At 37.7% G+C, this 24913-nt stretch overlaps 1 protein-coding gene across 3 annotated transcripts in view; it reads right to left on the bottom strand.

The window, feature by feature from the left end:
• The window catches only part of CACNA2D1 (calcium voltage-gated channel auxiliary subunit alpha2delta 1), a 375032-nt gene that overhangs the window by 323383 nt on the left and 26736 nt on the right, over positions 1-24913 (bottom strand). The window lies entirely within an intron of this gene.

Consider the following 24913-nt stretch of genomic DNA (forward strand, 5'->3'; position numbering starts at 1 on the left):
TCCACTCTGGAACAGAAAGCCTCGCCTCCCTCTGAGAATGAAAATTCATTATAAACTTCAAAATCCCTATCAGGACAACCTGCCTGCCCTGCAGCTCACTCCCAGAAATTCCTCTCCTGAGTGCCCCAAGGTCCTTCTCCCAACAGACAGTGCAGAGACAAACAGCAGCTGGAAGCTGGCTTACAAACCACACCAGATTTTCTGGCCTGTAGCCTCTCTTCAAGGAAGCAACAGCAGGGCAGGCAGCAGTGGCCACGAGCTGCTTTGGAAAGGCACGTTTGCTCCTGGCTGCTGTCACCAGGGAACAAGTGATTTGCTGCTGTGCTCTGCTCCCTGTGCCCAGTAAACCTGACTCTCTGGAAAAGCATTGGATCCAACACAGTTTCTGTGCCACGTCACGTTCTCTAGCAGGAAAGGAGCCATGGTGAAAGTTTATTCCAGTAAGATCCATGTTCAGAAGGTTGTCTTACTTGCCTAGCCAGAAATTGTCATGTCCAACTCAACTCTCACATTATCCCTGCCATTATGCCTGCTTTCTGCTCTGAAACCTAGAACAGATAAACATATTTGTCTCAGCCATTTCCCAGCCTTAATCTCATACCCCAGGGATGACAACTTAGATTAATTCATTAATTAAGACAGAAAAATGGAAGATTCCATTTTTGCTTCAAAATGGAAAATTTGGAAGACTAAGAAAGAAGATGGAAGACTGACTTTACTTCTTTTTTCCATTACTTTAATGAATACATTTTCTGCTAATCCACAACCAATATCTTCAAAGAGTACCATCTCTATTATGGTCTCAAGTTGATTTTTTTATTTATTAAAGGACCTTTCCTCATGCTTCCTTCACACATGAAAAATCATATTTGCATTGACTATAGCAATTATTTCCATTGTTGGTGTAGTGCTCCCAAACCTTCCCTTCTATACTTTGCTTTCCAAAAACTGAAATAAAATAAATTAATTTCCTGGTTCAAGTCTCCACAAAGCCCTATATTATATAAACATTTAGTTCTGTATAGAAATCAGATTGTTTAAAACCATGGTGCATTATGCTTACCATGGCTTTAAGACCATCACCTGCATCTGTGTGAAGCACATTGACTCAAAAGCACAAGTACAAGCACAAACAAGAAAATGTTATCATTTTCCATTTTTAAATGGTTTTCGTTTTCCTAAGTGGAAGTATGAAGCAAATGAAAGGTGAAAAAGTGAAACCCATTACCCAAAAGTGTTTTCAAAAGCATAAAATAAATAATTGAACACTCTGAGATTTTTTTATGATCCATTTCAGTTATAAAATTGTGGGTGTTATTTCTAACAGGAGTCGATGGAAAAAATCTGGGAAGATTGATTTTTAAATTGACTTTTTCCATTTCCTACTGCTTTATATTTTTACTAGATATATTTCTCTCTGTCTTTAAACAAAACTGGAATGGTGAAGACACATATTAGTTAACTATTTACTTAGCTAATGAGTTACTTAAATTTGAAATTTAAGAAGAAGCTAAACTTAAAATCAATAATTACTTACTATTACTTGTAAATGAAATATGCATCGTATCTTCTCTTTAACATGAAAAAATATTGATTTTTCAATAAATACTTATATGTTGTCTAGAACTCCTGCCTCCACACAATTAGCCCACACCTTGCCTTTTGAAATTAAATCACCAGGACTAGTTTTTGTTTTATTTTACGTTTGGCTTGATTTTGTTTTAATTTGTGTTTAAGCTAGGCTTCTCCTTCAATGTCAGTGGGAAAAGGCATGTCCAGAGCTGACTCACTCTCTCCTCAGCCAGGTGAGCTGAATCCACTTTCTAAATATCTTCTAGTGGGGCTCTGGTCAACTTTGATTCCAAGTCAGAGTTCTCCAGCTTGACTTTTAGTCAGGTAAAGATAGAGTTTCAGTCTGTAAACTGGAATAGGAGGAAGTACACCTTCTTCCTAACTTAATGGCAATCTCTCTCCCCAGATGTAATTTTGATGTAAATTATAAGGTTTCTTTCAATATATTCACTATATATTTACCTTAAGATTATTTTCTTGCATATTGGAGACCTTCTGTAGTAAAAACTGCCTTTTATTTTTTTTTTCTTTCCTGTACATCAGGGTGCACAATTGTCACAGAATTATGGAACTATAGAATAGTTTGGGTTGGAAGGGACCTTTAAAGGTCATCCAGTCCAATCCCCCTGCAATGAGCAAGGACAGCTTCAACCAGCTCAAATTGTTCAGATGGCAAAAAGCAATAACATCACAAGTGTTGAGCTAGATTACTGTCAAAAGTAGAAATGATAAAATTACATTCCATGACTTTGAGGAAGCTCAATATAATTCCTCCTGCTTTCCCACAAGAATTTGAATATGATTAGTAGTATTTATAAAGTCTAATGTCAGGATTTCTGCATCTCAATTTCCTACCTTGCTACCAGACAAAAGTGTACATTTGAGACATTTCATGCTCCACATAGGTTTTTTTCTCAAAAATGGAATTACTCACATTCTATAACTTTCACAAGAAAACTGCATATAGTATATAAAATAAAATGGTTTTTGTTTCTCTTTTCCAGTGAAGGACTCGTATTATCTCATTGTGGTTTTGGGGTTTTTTTAAGTGTGTCCTTAAAACAAAATAAATAAGGGCCTTTAGGCACTGAAATGCTTTTCCTGGTGCTCTTTTAACTGAAGCCTGTAGTGCAATATCTGTCTGACAGCTGCTCATGGTCAGAGTTTATTTAACAATTGGAAAGCTGTCACAGCAAATGGGAGTCCCCATGACTTAAAGAAGCAGCAGTAATTTTTTTTTTTCCTGCAAAGGGCACCAACAAAAAGCCTGTACAAAAGGCTGGTTTGTTCCTATCATTATTAGTTTGGCACAAACATTGCACTGGATGTATCACCTATTGTAAGGTGATCATGTTCTGCAGGACAATTGACAAACCCCCTTTCTCCCACACACAGGTTGTCCCTGCATGAAGCAGTGACAAGACAAAAGGAGTGTGCACATGCCTTCCCACAGCAACTTCCCAGGGATCTGGATGATGGAGGGATCTGTCTGATCAAAGATAGACAGACACAGGCCATTTACTGGGGCATTGGAAGGTACAACCCTGCTCCTGTCACCTGGGCTGTGATCAGATTGATGATAAAGTAGCCAAAACACTAAAGAGCCACCAACCACATTATGTGATTAGCCAATTTAGTGAAACAGCTACTTTGACAGCACAGGAAGGTTTTGTTTTCTTCCTTTTCTTTTTGTATTTTTTCTCATTTTTTAAAGCAATTATATTTGCTAAAGTCAGAGTATGTTCCCAGGTACACTCCTAGCCACACTACAGGTAGAATTAAATATAGCAGGTACTAGACTAAAAAAATCTTTATTTTCATTTCATTAAAACCTATTTTTATATTAAACCTGCACTTGCAGAACAGAGCACTGCTCAATTACAAGGGTAAAAAAAACCAAGACATCTTGATGCATAGTATCCTGGCTATAACTATAACCCTTTTTTTCCCCTACTGAAACTGATGCAGTATTTTTCTGCTGACTATAAGGAAGGGAGATTCAATGATATGCCAGATCTTTCTAGACCACTCACACTAATTTAAGGCCCATTAGCTGACTTCTGCTTGGATAATATGTTATAATCTGAAGAGGCAAGGTTAAACCTTAACTCTGGCAATCAAAGTCACACGGTATGTTGGCGATCCACATCCAGTTCTCTACAGTTAAGATTACATTCAGCTCAAGTTCCTTTATATCTCTTTTATATAAAAATAGCAACAACTGAAGTAATGAAAGCTGTCAGTAGTGAGAGGAAGAAGTGTTTTCAAAATAGGTCAATATTTCTCTGATTATCAGAAAGGGAAAAAAATACATAACACACTGCTCCTGATTCAATTGAAAAATGATGTTCGGAAAATGAAGATAAATGAGATTAGTTTCAGAAAATGGGAGACAAAGCCTTCCTATATTTTTTCAGCCTAACCCCACTTTATTTTCTTGCTCAGAAAAAACCTTCACTGTCAGATTTAGATGATTTTTATAAGATTTGCTGTTAGTGAAGGAGGGGGAAAAGGCTACAAAATTATCATAGCAGCAAGCTTCATAGCTATTTTTTGTCACTATTAGGCAACACCAGAGGGCAAATAGAAATTCTTATAGTAATTTATAGAAGGCATATGAATGGAAGTTAAAATCGAATTACTAACATTCTACCCAGAAATTACCCATGTTCTGCATTTACACCTCTCACTGCACAACTAGTGATTTTAAATAGCATTGTATTTTTTTAATGACCTAAGCTGACAGCACTCATCTCTCAGCATTTATGGGGATAAATGAATAGGTTTATAGGCAGCCAGACTTTTGAAGAAGAAATAAAGGCAAGATTTGTGAAATACTGAAGAAATTTTCATAATGTACCAAAATTCCACTGATTCTAAAACAGAATGAAGGGGCCTGGATATGAAGAAAAGATCACTAAAATCCCATTGTTATCACATTAACCTCTCCAATGTCCACTGTCCTCATAGCCAGAAAATGAAAAAAAGAGGAATATATCATTTATATGTGGCATTAAAACACAAGAAGGCAAAACAGTCCATCTAAGGTTTTGTGAATTTTCCAGATCTTACTACAAAGTTTGTAATAGCCCAGTTAGATCCCACAGAGGGGACTTAATTTCATCAGCCAAAGACAGGCTCATCTCATTCTATGACTTCTATGGTTATGAACACCTCAGTGTGATGTATAGTCCTCCAATACTTCTTCTTCTTCTGTTGTTTGAAAGTTTGCTAATGTGCTATTTGAAGGAATTTATAACTATAAAAGTACTGTACATAGTAAATAACAATTTGAAATTAACATAAGGATTCAGAAATTTAAGTGAAAAGAGGTGTGTTCTGTAAGTGTTGAAGACCCTCCTTTTATTCCAATGCAATAATGATACAGGAATACATATCAAGTGCTAACTATCTGTTAAAAATACATCACACAATTTTGTATAAATGTTTGGAAGAATGTTTGTAAAGGCAAAGCAATAAAGCAAAGCAAACATTAATTCATTACATTTTGGCTGTACTGAGTGAGGAAAACATAGAAGCTATGCAATTTCTGTGCATAAAAATCTTCTGTATCTTCTGCTCTCCAAGAAGATATATTTCTCTTGATGGCAAGAAGAAATATTAGTACTTTGTTTCTTTGCCCTCTTTGACTGTCTTATCTTCCCAAGTGTGACAAGATGTTGGCCATGCAAGGAGCTCCCAGAGATAAGATAGCCCCAATGATCAAGGCAAGATGGCTCCTTTTATTCTTTTCTGTTTTCAAAGTGTAAAACCCTTGCTTGGAATAGTTGTTTTACATTTCTCAAATGGAAACATTTGGGAAGCAAGACATAATTCCTCTGTCATATCTGTTATTCTATAGAAAAAAAAATGTCAATGTAGACAGAAATCTCTTCAGGAAACATTTGTTTCTTAGTACCAGAGATCCTAATGTTCAGATTTGGGGGTTTTAAGCTTTTAATTTATGCAGTTAGGCCATCCAGTGACAGAAGGTATAACATCTTTCAATGTTTTTCCCCCAACACTCCTTCTCCATATGAACATAGTTCATCTCAATCATGGTCTTCAGAGAACAAGTTCTCAGGAGCATTCCCAACTGACTGCTCTACCAAGTGCTCTTTGAAGGACTCTCCCTGTACCACAGATAATTGGGAACAAGGAATCCACAATGCAGCACTGGTACAGACACAAAGAGAAGGAATAACCCTTTGACTGGGCCATCCAGCTCAGGATCTTTAAGTTCCACCACTGGCTTCTATGAGAAAGTCAGCGGCAAGTCAATTGTTCATGGCACATGAAGGGCAGATCCTTTTCTGTGCACTTCTTTTTGATAAAATAATGCTTTGAGAAGAATACTGAGTCCCAGGTGCAGGTTTCAAGATAGAAATGGTCAGCTGTGAATGGCACCATGAGCTGCTTAGCTTTTGCCCCATTGCCCATAGAAGAAGAAACCTTTCTCTGTTCTCAGCCACGACTTGTAAGCCAAACTAACTCCCTCACCCCAACATCACTTTTGGAGCCCAGCCTGAATGGCTGTTTTGCTCTCACCTTCCACAAAACTTTGCCTAAATACCTCCATCAGAAGGCTTCACAGATGGATCTGGGAAGAATCTCCTCTGACCCAGTGGCTGGACCTGCTGACTGCTGCTCATTCTCACTGAAACAACCTCTCCTCATATTTCTACTCTTCATCTGCAACTTCACTTTACATTTTAACAGGTGTGTAGCAGATTCTTCAAAGCACCCAGATGTTAAGCAGAAGTGATGAAGCAATTCCTTCAATATGGTGTCCACTTTGACAAGCATGGTCCTATTATTTACAACCTTGTTCAGCATGAGCCAAGTGCCTAAGAGGTGTTTAACTACACATGTTCATAACTATAGTTTCTGCTTCACAAATAATTCCCTTTACTTTGCAAAAAGTGTTCTTTAGCAGTCTAAAGCTTCCTAGCAAATAACATGAAAAATATCCTCTCACGGAAATTACAGTTGCACAAAATATAATTCAATAATTTAAGATCAATCTTTAATGCAAGTCTGACAGAGTCAACTGCAAAATTGCTATAAGCTGTGAAAATAACTCCTTAAAAATGATTATGCTTTAATTATCAGAGATTATACTGCTAAAGCAGTTCAACAGAGAAGACATAACAAATTTTCAGCTCAAATGACTGTCAGTAGAGCTCAGATATGTTTCATTAAAGGCTTTTACAATAAGATACATATGTAGTACCATTTATTGTTTACCACTGAGGAAGCTTTCCAAACCTTTCCAAATCTAGTTACTGTTTTTGTGACTGAGAAATATAAATTAAGAATGAAGACTCCCTAATTTGTTTCTAATCTGTACCAGATTAAAAGCAGTTGTTTAATTTAAAATTGAAATGGTCTAACATCTGGCCAAGGACACAGATCTCACAGAGGAGCAGGCATTGCTGGAGAGACTTGGATATACTTGCACCCATCAGAGATCCCCTAAAAGAGCAGGTAATATGCCTCTCATCATCTATTTGCTTCACCTCTTATAACTGGTATTTAAAGAGTATCCAATACAACTGGACACTTTTTAGTGCAATCTGGTCTCAGTAAAATTTCCCCAGTAAAAACACAGATATTCCACTAAAATTATACATGAAATATGATAAGAAGGAGACTGAAATTGAATCTCACATACATCACTGCAGTTATTCCAGCACTTCAACAATGGAATCTGGATTAGAAGCGAGTCCTTATGCAAATTAAGATGTAAATGCTGCTATTTTTGATGGTTCTGTATTATGTGGCAAATCTGTTAATAGCATAATGCCTTTGGAGAATAAAAAAGCATGTCTTAAAAAATGATTGAAAAATAAATCTCAGTTGTAATGGAATTTTACAAAGTGCTTAACAGCACAATTTTGCTAAGACATTTCAGGCAAACAATTACTTTATCAGTAGTGTTTAACATATCACACTCATACTTTAATCATAATTTATATTGAAATTACTTCTTCCCCACGCTAATAAGCATTACATTTTAACACTAGTAAAGAAAAAAAAAAGTATATAAAAATATGATACCTTGGATACCAGTAAAGAAAAGATTAAAGGAAAGAAAACCCTAAGATTCATACAAACCAGGAACATATTAATAATCATGTATGTGCACTGATTTAACTGCATGAGTATTTCATCTAAGCCACCCAATTTATGCCCTAACCACTTCAGAATCTTGTTTTCACTCATATTTAATGCAGAAGCTGCACATATGCACTGGATTTGTCTGTTCTTCATACTGAATAAATTGTACAGGCCACCACAATAAGACACATACATTTATCTCCTTAAAGCCTGCAGTTAGTTTGATCTGCTGTTTTGGTTTAAGTTATACTTACAGAAATGCCAAGATAAGCTTTGAGGGAAATGACCCTGTGTTCACCTCATTTTGTCATCACCTGCACTTCTGAGGAACTGAACAGCAAAGCTTCCCCTGAGTTTAGCAACACATGGATGCAGCCTTCAATCAGTGCTTCTCACTGACTTTCAGGGAATGGAGGTAAAAATCAGCACCCTTATTAAAAATCAAGTTAGTTAGTTTGTTTGTTTGTTTTTAAATTTTGGGGTAGAGGTTTAATAGGAAAAAAATAGTATTAAAGTACTTTGCTTCTCAGAATATATTAGGCAAGTGCAACTAAGGCAATGACAGCATCATCAGGGAGCTGAGTTACTCATTCCTCTATTTTTATCTGGTTGTCTGATGTAGGCTTTGGCTGTAGCAGCAAAAGTCCAACACCCAGGACTGACACTGGCACCAGAAAATCCTTGAAGTACCCAACCTGTGCTTTGCTGCAGCAAGGTACAGGAGCAGGTGAGTAATTTCCCCTATGCAAGTCACACTAATCACAGAACTGAAGCACACAGCAGAACTGGAGGCTGCACTCAGATCCAGAATATCAAGTCTATTTTTTCTAAGTTTGCCACTTGCCTAAATGTAGAAGCTAAAAGTAAAAATTGAAAAATTTTTAAAAACAAGTAGGTGTTTATGTGCTCTGAAAGATAGGCCATGATTGTATATGGAGAATCTTCCTTATAAATTTGTATGAAATTGTTAACACTGTCTAAAGGATACATTATTTATAACAATTCTTTAATATTAAATTCATATTGAGAATATTCTATGATCATTTAAGCACTAAAAAGAAAGAAATTAAGACTGCTAAAAAAGTGTAGGGTTTTTTTATACAACTATGAGCTGTTTGCAACCAAGCTTCAAATTTTATAACCTCCTTTCCAAAGCATTTTTCTGTGGTGTTGATCCCCCTTATTTAATAATGTCAAGGTTTCATAAATAAAACATCTATTACATCAGATATCAGAATGTCACCTTCTGATAAACCTATGTAGTCTGAGAAAAAAAAACCCACCTGACTCCAAATATCACCACCAATGTACAGCTACTCTTGTTCTAATTTATTATATTCTTTTCAATTAAATACTTTAATTTTTTTTTGTTGTACAGTGTACTCCAAAGCATATAACTTGAAAGCTGCACATCTAAATTAATCAGCTGCAAAAACATTTCCAAATATTTCCTCTGCAAATATATTCTTTCTTTCAAAGCCTGACTGCCAATGTGCAAAATTGTCACCACCCTAATGTGCCACTGCTGTGGCATGTGTAGTAATAGCATTTAGAGTAATGAAGAGACTTTTTGTTTTTTTGGAAGGACCTGAATTGACTCCATATTCTGAAAGATCTGCACAATCTGCATTCAGTGCTGCCATTTAAAACAAAAAGTAAAATACCACACCAGAAGATGCAAAGCAGAGATTATTGCACAGGCAAAAGAATGACACAGAATATTAAGTTCCTACAGAAATTAACATCAAAATTAGCATAGCCACGCTGTCTTTAAATTCTTCCCATTTCACAAAGTCACGCTGAATTAAACTGAGTTTTTGCTAAAGGCGCAGCTGGCACGTCGTTGTTCCTGGGATGCAGATGCATATTAATGGCTGTGTGAAAAGGATAATAGTATATGAGAAATAAGCAATGCATTCTTTTCCTGCTGGTTCCAGAGATTGTCAGTGTGTTTCCCCATCTCCCCACACTGCAGTTTTCTGTCTTGAAAACGTAAAGTCAGGACTCCTGATCACAGGATCAGGACAATGCCTGCACAGGCTGGTGCAGAAGAACCTTAGATGAATTAAACCCATGGCTGTTTCTCCAGGGTGTTAGAGAGAGCAGCTGTGTATCAGAAGTGCTAGCATACTGTAAACTACCAGAAAATTTCAATGCAATTACCCTGTAAAGAACCAGCAGAAACCAAAGCCATATTGCAATCTTCCGCTTTAGAAAATTAACCTTTAGAAATGGCTGGTGTCAGGTGTTGCAGGCCAGCTCAGTCATAAACAACTGTGCAGGTCTTGTATTTCTGTTGCAATCCTCCATTTGTAATTTATACCGCTTTTCTTAAATCTGAAGAAACTGGAGATTGAAGGACAGTGTGTAATGTCATTGTTTGAGCGATACGAAAGCCTTGGCTTCATTATTTTTCTTTCAAAGAACTCTTATAGACAGCTCACGGATTACTTACATAAACCCTAGAAAAATAAGAGTTCATGTTCATGATGTTTGGGTTTCACTTTTGAAAGGCTGTTTGAAGAGACTGCAAGTGTTTGATTCAGAAAGCTCAGGCACAGAAATGGTTTCCAACTGTGCACACGGGGCTAAAGGGCTGCAAGGGTCACTTCACAGTAAAGCTGAACAAGAATGACACTAAATGTAATTCAGCTCTAAAACAATTCCTTCTCAAAGCAGCTTCGCTCTCCTTTCTCAGGCAGGGGTAAATGCTTGAAGGTCAGGAGGCCACAGTGCTTGTCAGTGCATTCAATGCACATTAAAAAGACAGGCTATTAAGCAAAGGTCTCTGACATTTACTTGGGAGACAACCCTCCCCTCTTCCAGTTGTCCCCTTCCCCATTTTCAACACATTCTCTAATTAAGCATCAATACAATGTAATATAATTGATGTAGCAGTCATTACTGGGAATTGCCCATTCTCCTATCAAATCAGAGTGTACAGAAAAGGCCGTGTCTGAAATGGGTGAACTTAATTGCCCAATGGTCCCCAAGAGGCTTGTACAAACAGATCAAGACATCACACACACACAACTGATCTCAGCTGTGACACAAGCTTTTTGTCACTCCCTCATCCATCTTTGCTTACTAGGGATAATGGTGGCTGGATTCGACACTGGACAATTTAATAAATAAGAACATTGGATGTGTTTCAAATGAAGCATCCCAGAATGCAGGATTTAGTGACATTTTGATTAAAGGTCCATACATAACAAAGGCTTTTCATGAGGCAGCTGCTTAAAAGACAATCTATTTGAGCCAAACCAGAGCAGAGTAGCTGGTATCCCTTGGCAATTTACTGTGAAACATTTGTTTGCTGCACAACGATCTGGTTCACAATCACTGCGCTTGCATGGTTGGTTGATTAAATCAGAATCTCTAGCAGTCATTACACAGAGCAAAGGAAAAAAAGTCAACTGCTAAAGTAATGTCTTTTTGTGATACACAAAACAGACCTGTCAGGAAGGCGCTTTCCTTTTTCTATTCCAGCACCTTGTTCTGTTTCCAATTCCCAGTAAAAAGCACTGGGGTTTAAAGTTTCAGAGTCATAGACAATATTTGATCAAGAAAAGTGTTAATCCAGAAAAGTGGTGTTAGCTGTGCTGAAGGAAATGCACTACCAACAATTTAGTAATCAATTCCAGATTCACTGATACTGATCTAGGAAACTACTAGATTAATTTTAAAAAAGGGAGGGAGGGGGTTTACAAATAGAAACAACAGTAATTTCAGTAATTTGAATGTGAACATGCAAAGAACACAAGCCTCCAACACAGGCTGCCTCTCCCATGCTGCAATCTGCGCTGTGACAAGTAAAGAGATGCCTTGGTTCCAACCTGGGTTATCAAAAGTAGGTACAGAATATTTAAAAGACACAGATAGGAAGTATTCAGGCAACAGAAAAGAAAATAATAAGAAATAGCTTGTCAAGCACAGAAAATTTCAACTCTGGGGGGTCATGCTGCATTTATTTAGGCCTGGCTGGGTGTTGGTAAGTAGAAGGGAGTAATAGATGGCAGAGATAGAAAGTGAGAATGAAGGAAATGGAGGGACAGCTCTTATATTACAAAAGCAAAAACTAAAAGATTGAATTGCCTAATTTAGATACACCTCTGTGAATGAGTGCATTTCAAATGTTTTAAAAATTTTTATTTATAAAATGCTACCCTAGGCAGTTTCCAAATTGCTTAGTGCAAAAGCTGTTGATAGCCTCAGAGGAAGATAAAGGAATCTTTTCAGCTAGGTGCAGTTTCTGCATTTCTCTTCGTTGTCAGGACTGCAATGCAATTTGCTGTGACAACATACAAGATTCCAAGGATACACTGAATGCCTCAAGAGCTCTGAATATGTAACATTCTCCAGATGGGAGGGAAGGCAAAAACTTTTGTACAACTGTGTTCACCATGAAGATAGCTCTGAAACAGCAGAGCCATCCATATCTTTGCCAGAGACTCATTCACAGTGTCACAATCTGTACCTTCTACATAAGCATATTTCTCCTAATTTTCTTTTTACTTCTCTCTGCATCTCACATGTTAGGCCAGCATTTTCTGTATCAAAGTTCTTTCTTACCTCTTCCATTACATGCATGAATTTAATACATTCACATGAATTTAAATAAAATTCACAGCATGGTAAGGTGTGAGCCACTTGCTTATTTCAAAATACTCTCTCACACACAAGTATTATTCACTAATTTGTAGTACCTGAACACCTTACACAACATGTGTAACTCATATAAAACTGCCTCCAACCAAGCACTAACCCAATTAGCTGAATTTTGTCAAAGATTCTAGTTAGATTACACAGAAATCATCAATCAGGCCTCAGATTCAAAGGGTTTGAAATGTATTCATATGACATGTAATATTCAGAGTATTTTTTATTTTATCTTGACTTTTACTGGGTTATTTGAGAGAGCTGACAACAGCATTTTAAGCATTAGCCCAGCTTCAGGAGGTACTAAAGGCAGCCAACCCTCTCCATGATTTTACTGTGTGAAAGTTAAGCAGCAGTAACAGGCAGGTGCTTTGTGCAGACAAGTCTGGCAAGGGTTAAGAGTGGTTTGTTTGACTGATTTAACACCTTTAGTTCTCTATCTATAGATTATAGATAGAGGCTGTACCTGCACTGTAACTTTACACAGTGCTCAGTGCTACAGAGCACAGATGACATCTCTGAATGTTTTCCTAGGACAAGGCTGAGATATTTTTCAGTGTCTAAGGAATCTGGGTAGCCAACCTCCATTACATTAACAACAATAAAAAAGGATATTTGTGTCATCTACTTTAGATTCTTGCTGCAGATTTTCTGAGTTTCCTATTTAGAAGTTCTGTCTTGCCATTGTGTGGGAAAGTTGAGTGCCTCAGGATTGTATCGTGGGGTACAGGGGCTTTCACAGGAATCTAAATTCTCATAGCTGTTTTGCACAAAAACCCCATTTCTGCACTAAATTGTCAATCTGCCTCTTTCAACAAAATCCCCCTCTCAAATTTAAGGGAGAGTTTGAGAATGGGCCATGGGGTACATAGCACAGGGGCTTTCACAGGAGCCTAAATCCTCATTGTTGTTTTGCACAAAAACCCCATTTCTGCACTAAATTTTCAATCTGTCTCTCTCAACAAAATCCCCCTCTCAAATTCAACTAAGAGTTTGAGGATGGGCCACTCTGCCACATCCACAAGCACCCGATCAGTGTGGCTACAGGAGAGGGTAAACAGAGACATCTGATCCGCCTCCATTTGCAGAATTAGCACATCCTTTCTGTGTACCAGCAATCATGATTGCAGAAGGCTATCCTGAAAGCATTCTGAGAACAGCTGATGTTTAAAAGGCCCTGAGTACAAAACAAAGTAGCACAATCAAAATTTTATCAATTTATTGCCCTTTCTAAGCATGTTGCTGAAACATAACCTCTTTTCATTTACAACAGAGCGCTGTGCTATGTGGGATCTGTTGCCTGCAGTACAACTGATGATACTTTAGATAAGAAGGATGAGATAGCTTTCAGTCTTACAAAGGTAACAGACCACTTTAATGAAAGTTTAGAATTTGTGTTTAATATTTCATCAACTTAATACTTTGATTTATGTAGGCTACTGTATGTCCTCAAAGGGAAAGAGGAGAGTACTTTCATAGAGGAGCATTTGGGGAGAAAAATGTTGACATTTCTAGTCAAGTTAAACTCCTAATTGTGTATAAATCTTTTATAGTTCTCCCGTTTCTCTGAATAAATTACTTTCACGTTGCAACAACAAAATCAGACATTTATAAACCACGGTTTACGATAAAAACTCATCATAAAACACTAGCTTCTCATCATTTCCAATACAGAAACAGCACTAGTGTCAGACATTGAGAAAAGCATTACTGCACACACAATACAGGTCTATTATCCTGTTCTTTGACACTGCAGAAATCCTTTATTAAGACAGTTACTAGCAGTTCTTGATAAAATAAATGGAGGCAAAACATGAAAAGGCCAAAGAACAGAGTCATAGACTTCAGCACAAAAGTAATGAAATTCTTAGAGGTGTTGTCATATTTGGGTACCTGCATCCTAAGCAGTGTTAGCTGAGAAGAAAGGTCCATTTATACAAACTTCAATATCACAATACACAAGGGGTATCTCCATACACACTCTCTTTTAATAGTGTACAACAATGGGATATTGAAAATGCGCTGTAAAATATCTGATGGCTATCAGCTTTCCTATGCAAACAAGGTATTGGCAGCTCAGTTACCATACCCTTGCCAATGCTAGATACAAAAAAAAAAAATCAAGTAACATGTTCTTGACTAGCAAACTGTGAAACCTGAATCACTGCTATAAATGATTCTCTTCTCCACTTCTGATGGGATACCCTGAGGTTGCCTCTTGCTCCACCTAAAATGATTTAACATTTAGCAAATGCACATTTTCACCTTTGACTGATGACTTTTGCCACGTCCTTTCAGATGCCAATCCAAAAAGCATGTCAGCACAAGGAGTCACATCATCATTCACACAGTCCATTGGCAGTAGTCTCAAGGAAGGAAAGTGGGCAGAGTGACTTTGTTCCCACAAGAAAAAAGTAAGTGACCTATGAAATGTGAAGTTGACCTTTTATTTGTTATCAGTCATCTGGACAAGTGAAAGGGACCTCCCTCTTTGTTATGCTTATTGGCCTTTTGTCAACACTACAAGCTCCAAATAGGTATTTCCTGAAAGGCTAAACAAATTACAACTAACCTGCCAAATCATAAAGGAAATCATGGCACAGCCATGAAAAGAATCACCATCCTGGTCAAGGATTCACTAGACTGTTGGGCAAATAAGTGGGAGCAGAAATATCTTAGTTCTGCCAACCTCTAATCTCTCCAATCCCCTGATGTTCAGAGCAAAGTAGGAAACAAAACCATTCAGAGCAGTTGTATCTCTCCACATCCACTCAAATCAGCACTCAGTTGATGCAGTAAAATAGTTATCTTATGCTACATTATTTTGCAGTGTTTACTCTGGTAAAAGTTGATTGGGTTTAACAACTTCCACAGCAAGCATGATGTGGCAATACCAAAAGCAAAGTCCTACTATTCCACTGTGAAAAAACTCACATTAACCAACAAGCCATTTAAAATTTCAAAAGAAAAGCCAACAAATAGCTTTGTGTGGGGCCATATTTAAATCATAAGCCGTTATTTTTTCTAAATCTATTTGATTGCAGATTAAACAAGATGGTCCCTGCTCCTTTCCAAGCTTGCCTCTCCCACAACACAGAACAACTCAGAGACAAACAGTTCTCTCATTTCCCCATGCCATCTCCAGGCACTCCAGGCCACAGGATCTCATGGAGTGGTCTCAACTAATTTTTCCAGAGCTGTGTCTACTCCCACCTCTTCTAGGGAAATATCACTTCTTATGCAGTCAGAAAATTTAACACTAGAGTTCTCATTTAGGGCTTTTTTTAATTCATGAGACCATGCCAGAAAGCCTAAAACTTGGAAAAGTACTGAGATTAGCCATCTTGTAGCCTGATCTGAATAACCCAAATTATGGCTCTATTGTACACAAAAACATGGAGTTTCTCATTAATTGCTTCATGGCCTCTTCCAATAGGTTTCAGCTTCTATCATATGGCTACAACTGAGTTCATTGGTTTAGCCAAATGCTAAACACACTCCCAAGCTCCAACTACAAGCAAAAAGCCTGAGTTTCATTTGTCTGTGTGCTTTTATATTCCTACTGAGATGTCTCCTGGTCCACACATCCTCTGCTAAAGGTGATTTGTGCTACAGGGGGTTTGTGTGGACTTCTGTTAATCCTTTGATACTCATTTCTCTAACTCTGCACAGTCCGCTCCATGGTTTAAGTGCCTAATCAGCCACAAACTGAAGCTCCCACTACCTAGGAGACACACATATGGTAGACTTTGTATTTTTAAGACTCACATAACACTGTCTTAGCCTTAAGCAAAGAAAAAATGGATGATATGACAGGTTCCTTTCAGCCAAATTCTATTGATCCAGTAAAAATCTTACTGCAAATAATTCCACCGTTTAAGGGCTTAAATTAGAGGATTCTTTCACTGCACTCACTGAAGCCTAACTAAAGAGAGAAAAAAGGAATTACCAGTAGGCATTTCAGTAAGTTCTTATTTTTTTAAATAATTTTGAAAATGATAAAGCAAACTAACACATGTGCCCCAGGCAAAACCCAACCATTTTCATTCTCCCTAAAAATTCTTTAAACAAAGTGAAAGAAAGAAGATTAAAAATAACCCTCAAACCTGGTAACAGAGAGAAAACAAAAAATGTTGTTGAAAGCAAACATATAATTTCTCTGTTGTATGTACTTTTTTCACATAGCTCTGTTTCCAAAAGATGGAAAGCTGTAAAATGTTTTCACCAACTGTCCACTTGTACTGATTATCTACTGCCTTCAGAATCATGATTATTTCCATGGCTCTATATAATCAATTACTTTAAGTAAAAAGCCACTCTGACTAATGATGCACATTAAAATTGCATCACTAAATAAGGAAGCACCTCAAGGAAAATCACAGCACATACCCAAAATGTTCAGCATAGTCTTTGAGTGTTAGCAGTAAACAACCAGAATTCCTTGCAACAGAATGAACACTCTACTGCACAAAGTAAAGGCATTTATAATATAGAGCTTGACATGCTGGAAGCAACAAAACAACAGTAATTGCAGCTTCTCTTTGAAATTCTTTTGGGGAATTTGATGAGCTCCCGTTTCAATACTGTGTGCTTTAAAATAAATTATAGTGATGGATACTTGCACTCAAGCGTTCATGTTGGACAGTGGCCACTGGATCCATATAAGAATTCAGCAGACAGTGCTCACTACAAAACCATAAACTAGTTCTTACAGCAGTTTTACAAAGGTTTTTTTAAATGTAATTATATGCAGAAAAGTAATAAAATATTTCTAACTTTCAGTAGCAAAAAGAAACTACATGAGAAATGTTAGTATTTTCACAGTAGTTTTAAACAAATCTCAGAGTTCTTTAAACGGCTGCAGATGTCTGTGTATGTATCTGTATATACACACACAACTTTGCATATAAACACAACCTTACAGACAGGTCTTTTGCAATGATTCATGAATATATCAAAGGATTAATTCCCAAAACATTTCAGCAGTAACAGAAGAATGTAATATTTACACATCTCAAATTCACAGTTATTCTGGAAATTGTTTAGAAATAAATATGAGTAGTTAATGGATATAGTTCCACTATTTCTCTCTCTCTGTTTTAATAGAAGAGTTTTTCTCTACTCTCATAAAAGGTACTTAGCAACCTCATGTCTTTATTACTTTTTAATGTGTGTAAAACCACTGCTGCAAATAAACCCACATGAATTTCTATGGGAGGAGAGAAGGAGATTTAGAGACATACCTAATGAAATATGTCACTCTATCAAGAGAATAAGGATCTAATATTTTTGTATTAGATTATTAAAAATCCATTTTAATATTTCCCTGTCCTTAACTTAGCCCTTAGTCCTGTGAACCGTTCTGTATAAGAAGCCTCATGTATCTGCATGGAAACCACAAAAGGTAATGAAAAAAAAACAACTTGCACTTTCCCACGTGGAACTCAATACAGAACTACAGACCAAATCTACAATTAACAGAGCAAAGAAGAGACAGTGGCAGCATCAGCTTTCCCTGCACTAGCTAATAAAAATAGCCAAATTTCTACACTGCAGTGCATGTAGCTACTCATCATCCCACTGTGTATTTCCTATTCATGCCATACACAAGTTCCACTCCAGGCATTAGAAATCCAGTGCAAAGAAAAGCTTCATGGCTCCATGGCAAACCCTAGAGATCTGCAGTGCACACTGGTGAATGGATTTTTGCTGCTGTTTCAGCCTGCATTTTCTCATGCAGACACAGATTATTGTAATAAGCAAAAGAGTCATCTAGGGGCAAAGTTTGAGCTGTGATAAACGAGCTTAATGAAGAAAAGGGAAGAGCTCTTACAGGCTTCAAAAGAACTAGCTTTGCAAAGGTGTTGAGGCATGCAGGAAATTACCTATAAAAATATTGCTAAGAAAATCTCTAACACACTATTATAGAATTTGTATCTATGTAAGAAATCAGAGCAGCTCTCCAAAAAGCCGGAATAAGTTGCATTTGTATTACAACTCATAAAGCTTTGCCTAAAAACTTCCTTTATTATTATTTTTAAATTTGCCTCCTGAAAAGAACAAGGATATTCCATGGCCAGGAGGGCCCTTTAAATCAATGCAGGGATCTTAAGCATTATCATTATCTTCCACATCTAGTACTGAGGAGAACCCATAGCTGATTTTCATGTGGAGAACTTAAAAGGATGAGGAACTTAATCTCCACATCAGCAAAGTATTGATAAAAAGACTGACATCTTACAAGATTAGCAATCTAAGATAGTGAAGCAGATAAGGTGTGCTACAAGAAGGTTGACTACTTACATGAATGAGGACCCAGTATTACACACGGTTTGAAGATAAGCCACACAAATCAATGAGAGATGAGCTGGGAGAAGGAGGCTTGGAGAACCTGGCACACACCAGCAGTAAAAAGCAGCTTGCTGACTTGGACAGAGATTGTTCTGGGGTTCTACAACATGCAGAGTTGTAGCAGCAAGTACTGAATTTTATTGGAAATAATAATTTCTTCTGCAATAACACGTAGGAAGCCACAAACCATGCTATCTGACAACAAAACCAGGGAGTACAAAGATCATCTCTGCAGCAGCAATGTGATGGTGTTCACAGGGGTCTTAGGATGAGGGAAGAGATAAGGATCTGACTCCATGTTTCAGAAAGCTTGATTTATTGTTTTATTATATATATTACATTAAAATTATACTAAAAGAATAGAAGAAAGGATTTCATCAGAAGGCTGGCTAAAAATAGAAAAGGAATGATCACAAAGGCTTGTGGCTCGGACTCTGTCACAGCTGACTGTGATTGGCCATTAATTAGAAACAACCACATGAGTCCAATCCCAGATGCACCTGTTGCATTCCACAGCAGCAGATAATCATTGTTTACATTTTGTTCCTGAGGCCTCTCAGCTTCTCAGGAGAAAAAATCCTACAGAAAAGATTTTTCAGAAATTGTGTCTGTGACACAACAAGTCATCAGTAAGTATGAATCTTCTTGGGAAATTCTGCTTCCAGCTGGCTGGAGAAGAGCCATTTCCACCCTGAAACTGTGTCAGCCCTGCCTGGTGGCCAGGCTGTCCCAGCCTGCCTTCCCAAACACCCAATGAGCCAGCCCAGCCCTGCTGCAGCCTGGGCTCTGCTCACTCTGCCTGCCAGGGAGCTCCAGCAAAGGGAGTTTGTGTTTGCCCACACACAGTCACAGCCTAAGGAACACCTTGGTCTGTGCAGAACTCTCCTGTTTCTGTCAGCTTCTCACAGCTCAGGTGTAAGCAGAAGTGCCAAGTGTCAGGCACGAGCCAGCAATCCCTGCCGCCAGCCCCTGGCCTGACAGGGACACCTGAACTGCTCTGGCAATACAATTGTCTCTCGTCATTCCATCCTCTCAGCAGAGGACTTTGGACATCTATCAAAACAAAAAGAATCAAACAGATCTCAGTAACAATGCAGGTGTTAAGCAGTTAGGAAAAAAATATTTAAAACCACACAAAACTTAATCATTGCAAAGGGTAGGATCAGATCAGAGTTTGGCCTGCAGGCTCACAGCTTTGTTAAATATTACAAACATGATCAACCTTGAGAAGTGATGCCTGGGCTTACTGAGGATATTCTTTATGTTAAATAGAAACCCAGTAAGTTTTTTGTTGTTTTTTTTTTTTTCCTTGGTGAGTATAATAGAGTTCAAAGAGAGGAAAAAAAAATAAAAAAGGAAAAAAAAACCCTCCTGCCAGAAATCTGCACCCCAAGCCAGCTAACTACTCTGCTAACAAATTAGTCCACTGGAACCTCACCATATGTTGCTTGCACAGTACCTGTTGATATTTAGGCTTCAGGCAGCCACAGGGAGATTTAGAGAATCCTGACGCTGCAGCAGAGGTGTAAAACTTTTATTAAATACCATATTTAAGATGACCTTCAAGCAAATTGCCTGGCACATATGCTCACCCTCATGCAGTGTGGTAAAGTGACTTGGCAAGCCAGAGGCCTGAGACTGAAATACTGAGTGCAGAATAAAACTTCAAGAGCAATATGATTTTTTTTTCTGTCTTTCTAGAACCCATGCCAATGTTTTACCTGTCACAGGAGAATAAGTGTGAACATCACCTACCCCCATTAAATTGCATCTTTCTGGCATTAATTCCAAAGGGCCTGTAGTTCAACCAGCTCAGAAACCAGCAGCTCCTTTTTCAGTGAAGACAGGACACTGTGACTCTCTAATACTGGCCCTGTCAATGTCCCATAAGGTGTGGCCTGAGAAACCATTTCTAGAAGCAAAGAGACATTCAGATCACAGTGCTGGTCACTCCTTAGTCTATTTATTGAGAGAATCATGCCCTCCAGGTTTGTGCCATCCATTCTGGTGTGGCACTGCTGGGTGGAACCAGCAGGGATTCAGCACAAGGACCAACAGGGCTGTGGTTCCCAGGCAGAAAATACCTCCATGTCATATGAAACAGCCAAATCTTCCATCTCCAGCACATTCAGAAGAGCAACATGCTCTCTATTCATACAGGCAATCTCTCTTTGCATTTCTGCCTTCAACCAGTAATTTTTCTAAAAGTGATAAATCAGGTTTGCTTGGAAAAATATCACAAACATTTATTAGCACACTATTAAAAACATGTAATATTTGGACACTAACTTCACCAAAGCCTTTGCACAGAGACATTTCTGACAGTTATTTAGGTTTAAAAATTTATTCTAATGCCTTAATTTACAAATAATATTTATTCAATAAAGAAAATGAAGAATTATGAAAAATAGAATGTCTCAGCTAGAAACAATATTTAAAAAAAAACTGATATGTTTTTAAATCTTAAAATTTCTTTTCAAAATTTCTGTTTATTCATTTCCAGCCTCGTTGGTTCTTTTTTCTGTCCCAGTTATGGTCTGCTACATGCAATGTAAAGCAAAACATATCAACCTAAAGAGCAGTCTAATGTTTTGGAAAAGTTTTATTAAAAAATTACCTTACCCTATTTATTATTTTCAGATAAGTATCTATTCACCTTCAAGGGTCAGCTTGGACTGACAATTTTCATTTAGTTGGGGCTTTTATTAAATACCATATTTAAGAAGATGACCTTCTTAAAAGACTAAAGAAGGAAAACCTGAAAATTGAATTGGGATAGATAGCTGAAGATAAAAAAATTCTTAACAAAATTCTTTGGACAACAAAGTAATTCTTTTCAACTTACTCTTACACAGCAGTTTAACTCCCATGCCAGTTGGTACAAAAGATACCAATTCCATAATTTTTCAGAAAATAAAAAACAAATTGCTTCTGCTTATTTTTGTCCATGATTGAGCAATGTGATGCAGAACTTAGTTTTCTGTGGAGAAAAGTATTTGTCTTTACTGTGAAGATCCAGTAATTTCTAATTCCCAGAATTAACTTCTGTTACTTAGAGAGTCTAACACATAAAGCTTTGTGTCTTACACATTTAATGCTTGTCTTGTATAAAGCCCTGTGATCAAAGCCAAGACACATTTACAAGTTAGATCTTTCTGATTCTGAGGACACTGCAAACTTGTACCATCATTCTGAAAAGGACATCTATAAGCAGCTTCTGTAAGGCTCAGTGACAAATAAAAGAAAACCTGCTAATAAAATAGAGGCAGAAATAAAAAAAGAAGGGATAAGTAGGGGCATTGTGGTGCTCAGGCTCCAACAGCCAGAAGAACAATCAGGACAGATTATTGGCCTCTTCTCTTTCAGCCTCTTCAACACAAGACTGGCTTGAAAAACTGATCTTATTTAAAGAGGTTGAATGGAAATAAAATGCCTACTCCATGTGGGTAATCACTGCTCTCTTCATCCTTTGAGTCTGAGTCTTTACTGAATTATGTCCTTCAGCTGGTCAGGAAATTCTCTAATGAAACACAGCCCCAGAGCTGGAGGAGGGGTTATGTGCTGACTATAGAAATTCCTGTCCAAGGTGTCACATGAACCAGACAGTGAAATCAGGCAGCCACACTACTCAGTGCTCTGGGTCACCATGCTACCTGCTGCAAGGCTTCAAAGCCTGCTGCTACAAGTATTCTAAGTTCTTTATATTTTTTTATAGGAGAGGACAAAATTCAGGTCATATGATAATGAACTCCACCATCACACCATAAATACATCAGAGTGAATTTCGTTCCATCCTCCAAGAAAATTATTATTAGGGGCATTATGATGGTGCAACACCAATCTCCACCTAAAATTGACTCTTGAACTCACATGAAACACGTGGCCCAAGGAGAAAATTATAATCTGCCAGCTAATTATGTTACTTTTGTTGTCATTACTGGTGTTTTGTGACAAAGCCACACTCACGGGCCCTGAGCCCTACTGCTGTTCCCTGCCTGCAGTTCTGTCATCTTTGTGGCACCCTGTTCCACAGCACCCACAGATGGCCAGGAACTGTTTTGATCTTGCAGATGGGGGATAAGTAAAATAAAATATTGCAATAATAACGATGATGATGGTTGCTGGAATTTATTTTGCATAATATGTAGGTCTTCAGAAATTACTCTTGCCAGTGGTTGTCTATTCCACTCTCTATTCTCACTTATGATCCTAAACCTTTTTGTAAATATATTTTCTCCTCCCACTCTGCTCCTTAGTTTAAGGATATCATTTTACTACTTTCTTCGGGGAACCTGTAAACCCCTTTTCCCTGTTTATATAATTATCTTGAAGGTGTTTTTATAGAGAGCATGACTACAGTCTTCCCTCTTCTGAACTACATACACTTAGCTTTTTTAACCTTTTCCAAAGACCTACAGTCCAACTGTTAGAACTTTAAAGATCTTTTAGATCCTTGTCTTTTCTCTGTTCTTTCATACTCACATCCTTCCTAACAAGCTGCAGAGAGAAATCAAATGCAATATAAAAGGTATCTACAAGTCTACATTTAATGTCCTAAATTTACATGTTTTATGATTATGACTTTTCTGAGAGCATAATTATTCTACACTAGTATGAAAAACATGGCAAAATAGATTGATTTCCAAACTGGCTGAATGGTTACTTTCACAGAAGTCTAACCTCAAACACAGAAGCCCAGAGGTACTTTGTGAAATGCACAGATGCTCATCTAAATACTTTGTCTCATTTTTGAAACATTTTCTTTCTTTCTGAGAGGATGTTTATTTCCTGTAATGTGGCTACTTGTCCAACTCATATCAGCTGCCCCGTTTCTTGCCTGTCAGTAGTTTCTAAATAGCTATTCTCACAAAAAAAATTATATATTTTTCTATCTTCTTCTCTCAAAATCATTATTTTTAATGAATTAACAATGAGAACATTGCACAGATCTTTTCCTAGACCTTCCAAGACACTGTGCAGCAAGGTCAGCTTTGTTCATTTTGTAGTCTGAATGGTCTCACTACCTAGAGAGACTGTTTTAATGGATGATTTCAGACTTTTATTATGCATCTACATATAAATTCCTTCTATTTTCTCTAGCTAAAAATGCCTACATTAAATTCAAAATATTTGTTTCAACACTATTTCTGATTACTTCCATAATGCCAATTGAAATATTCCGTAGTAATTCCTGACATAGTTAACATATTTTTCCAGAAGAGAGCAATGATTTAGTATCTCTCTAGGTCAGCCTTTGTTCTAATTTTTTGTTTGGTTGGTTTGGGTTTGTTTTCTTTTGTTTGGGCTTTTTTTTTTTTTTCATGGTTTTCACCTTTCCTTAAAATATCCAATATTTTCTTCTGATACTTGTGCTGGTTTTGGGTGGACTAGATTTTCTTTTCTCTAAAAAATAATTATAATTACATATACATTATTTTAAATTATATATAATTATTTATAACATTTTTCTCTAAAAATTAATTATATACACAGGTAGTAGTGGGCTGTGGCTTGGGTTTGTGCTAGAAACAGTGTAGATAAGTCAAGGATATTTCATTCCTTACTGAGCAGTGTTTGCAGAGCATCAAGGCTCTTTCAGCTTCTCACCCAGCAGGAGAGAGGATGCTGGGGGTGCATCCATGGTATTTGAGAGGGCACAGGGCTGGGACAGCTGACTCTGACGGACCCATGGAGTATCCCAGACCAAAATGCCTCATGCACAGCATAAATAAAGGGGGGAAAAGAAATAAAAAAAGGAGATGTTTGAAATCCTGACATTTCTTTTGCCAAGTGACTACTGCACATGATGGAGCCCTGCTTTCCTGGGGATGGCTGAACACCAGCCTGCCCACGGCAAGTGGGGAATTAATTCCTTGTGTTGCTTTGCTTGAGTGCACAGCTTCTGCTTTCCCCATTAAACTTCATCTCAACCCATGAGTTTTCTCACTTTTACTCCTCAGATTCTCTCCCCCACCCCAGCAAGGGGCAGGGTGAGGCTCAGTTGCTGCTGGGGGTTAAACCTCAACAATCAGCTCCACAGATTCAGAGGCTGTCCCTTTAGAACTCTGAAATATCCACTGTCTGGGCCTGCACATTTACAGACCGTGTAAGTCTAACTAATGCTCTGCTCCTGCTTCCTGGGGGCTGTGCAAAGGTGACAGTGTGACAACTGCTCAGGGATAATGAAGTTCAAAGGTTCTGACAGTGGGGA

The sequence above is a fragment of the Zonotrichia leucophrys genome, chromosome 1A (genome assembly GCF_028769735.1).
Source record: "Zonotrichia leucophrys gambelii isolate GWCS_2022_RI chromosome 1A, RI_Zleu_2.0, whole genome shotgun sequence".
In the NCBI taxonomy this organism is placed as follows: Eukaryota; Metazoa; Chordata; class Aves; order Passeriformes; family Passerellidae; genus Zonotrichia; species Zonotrichia leucophrys.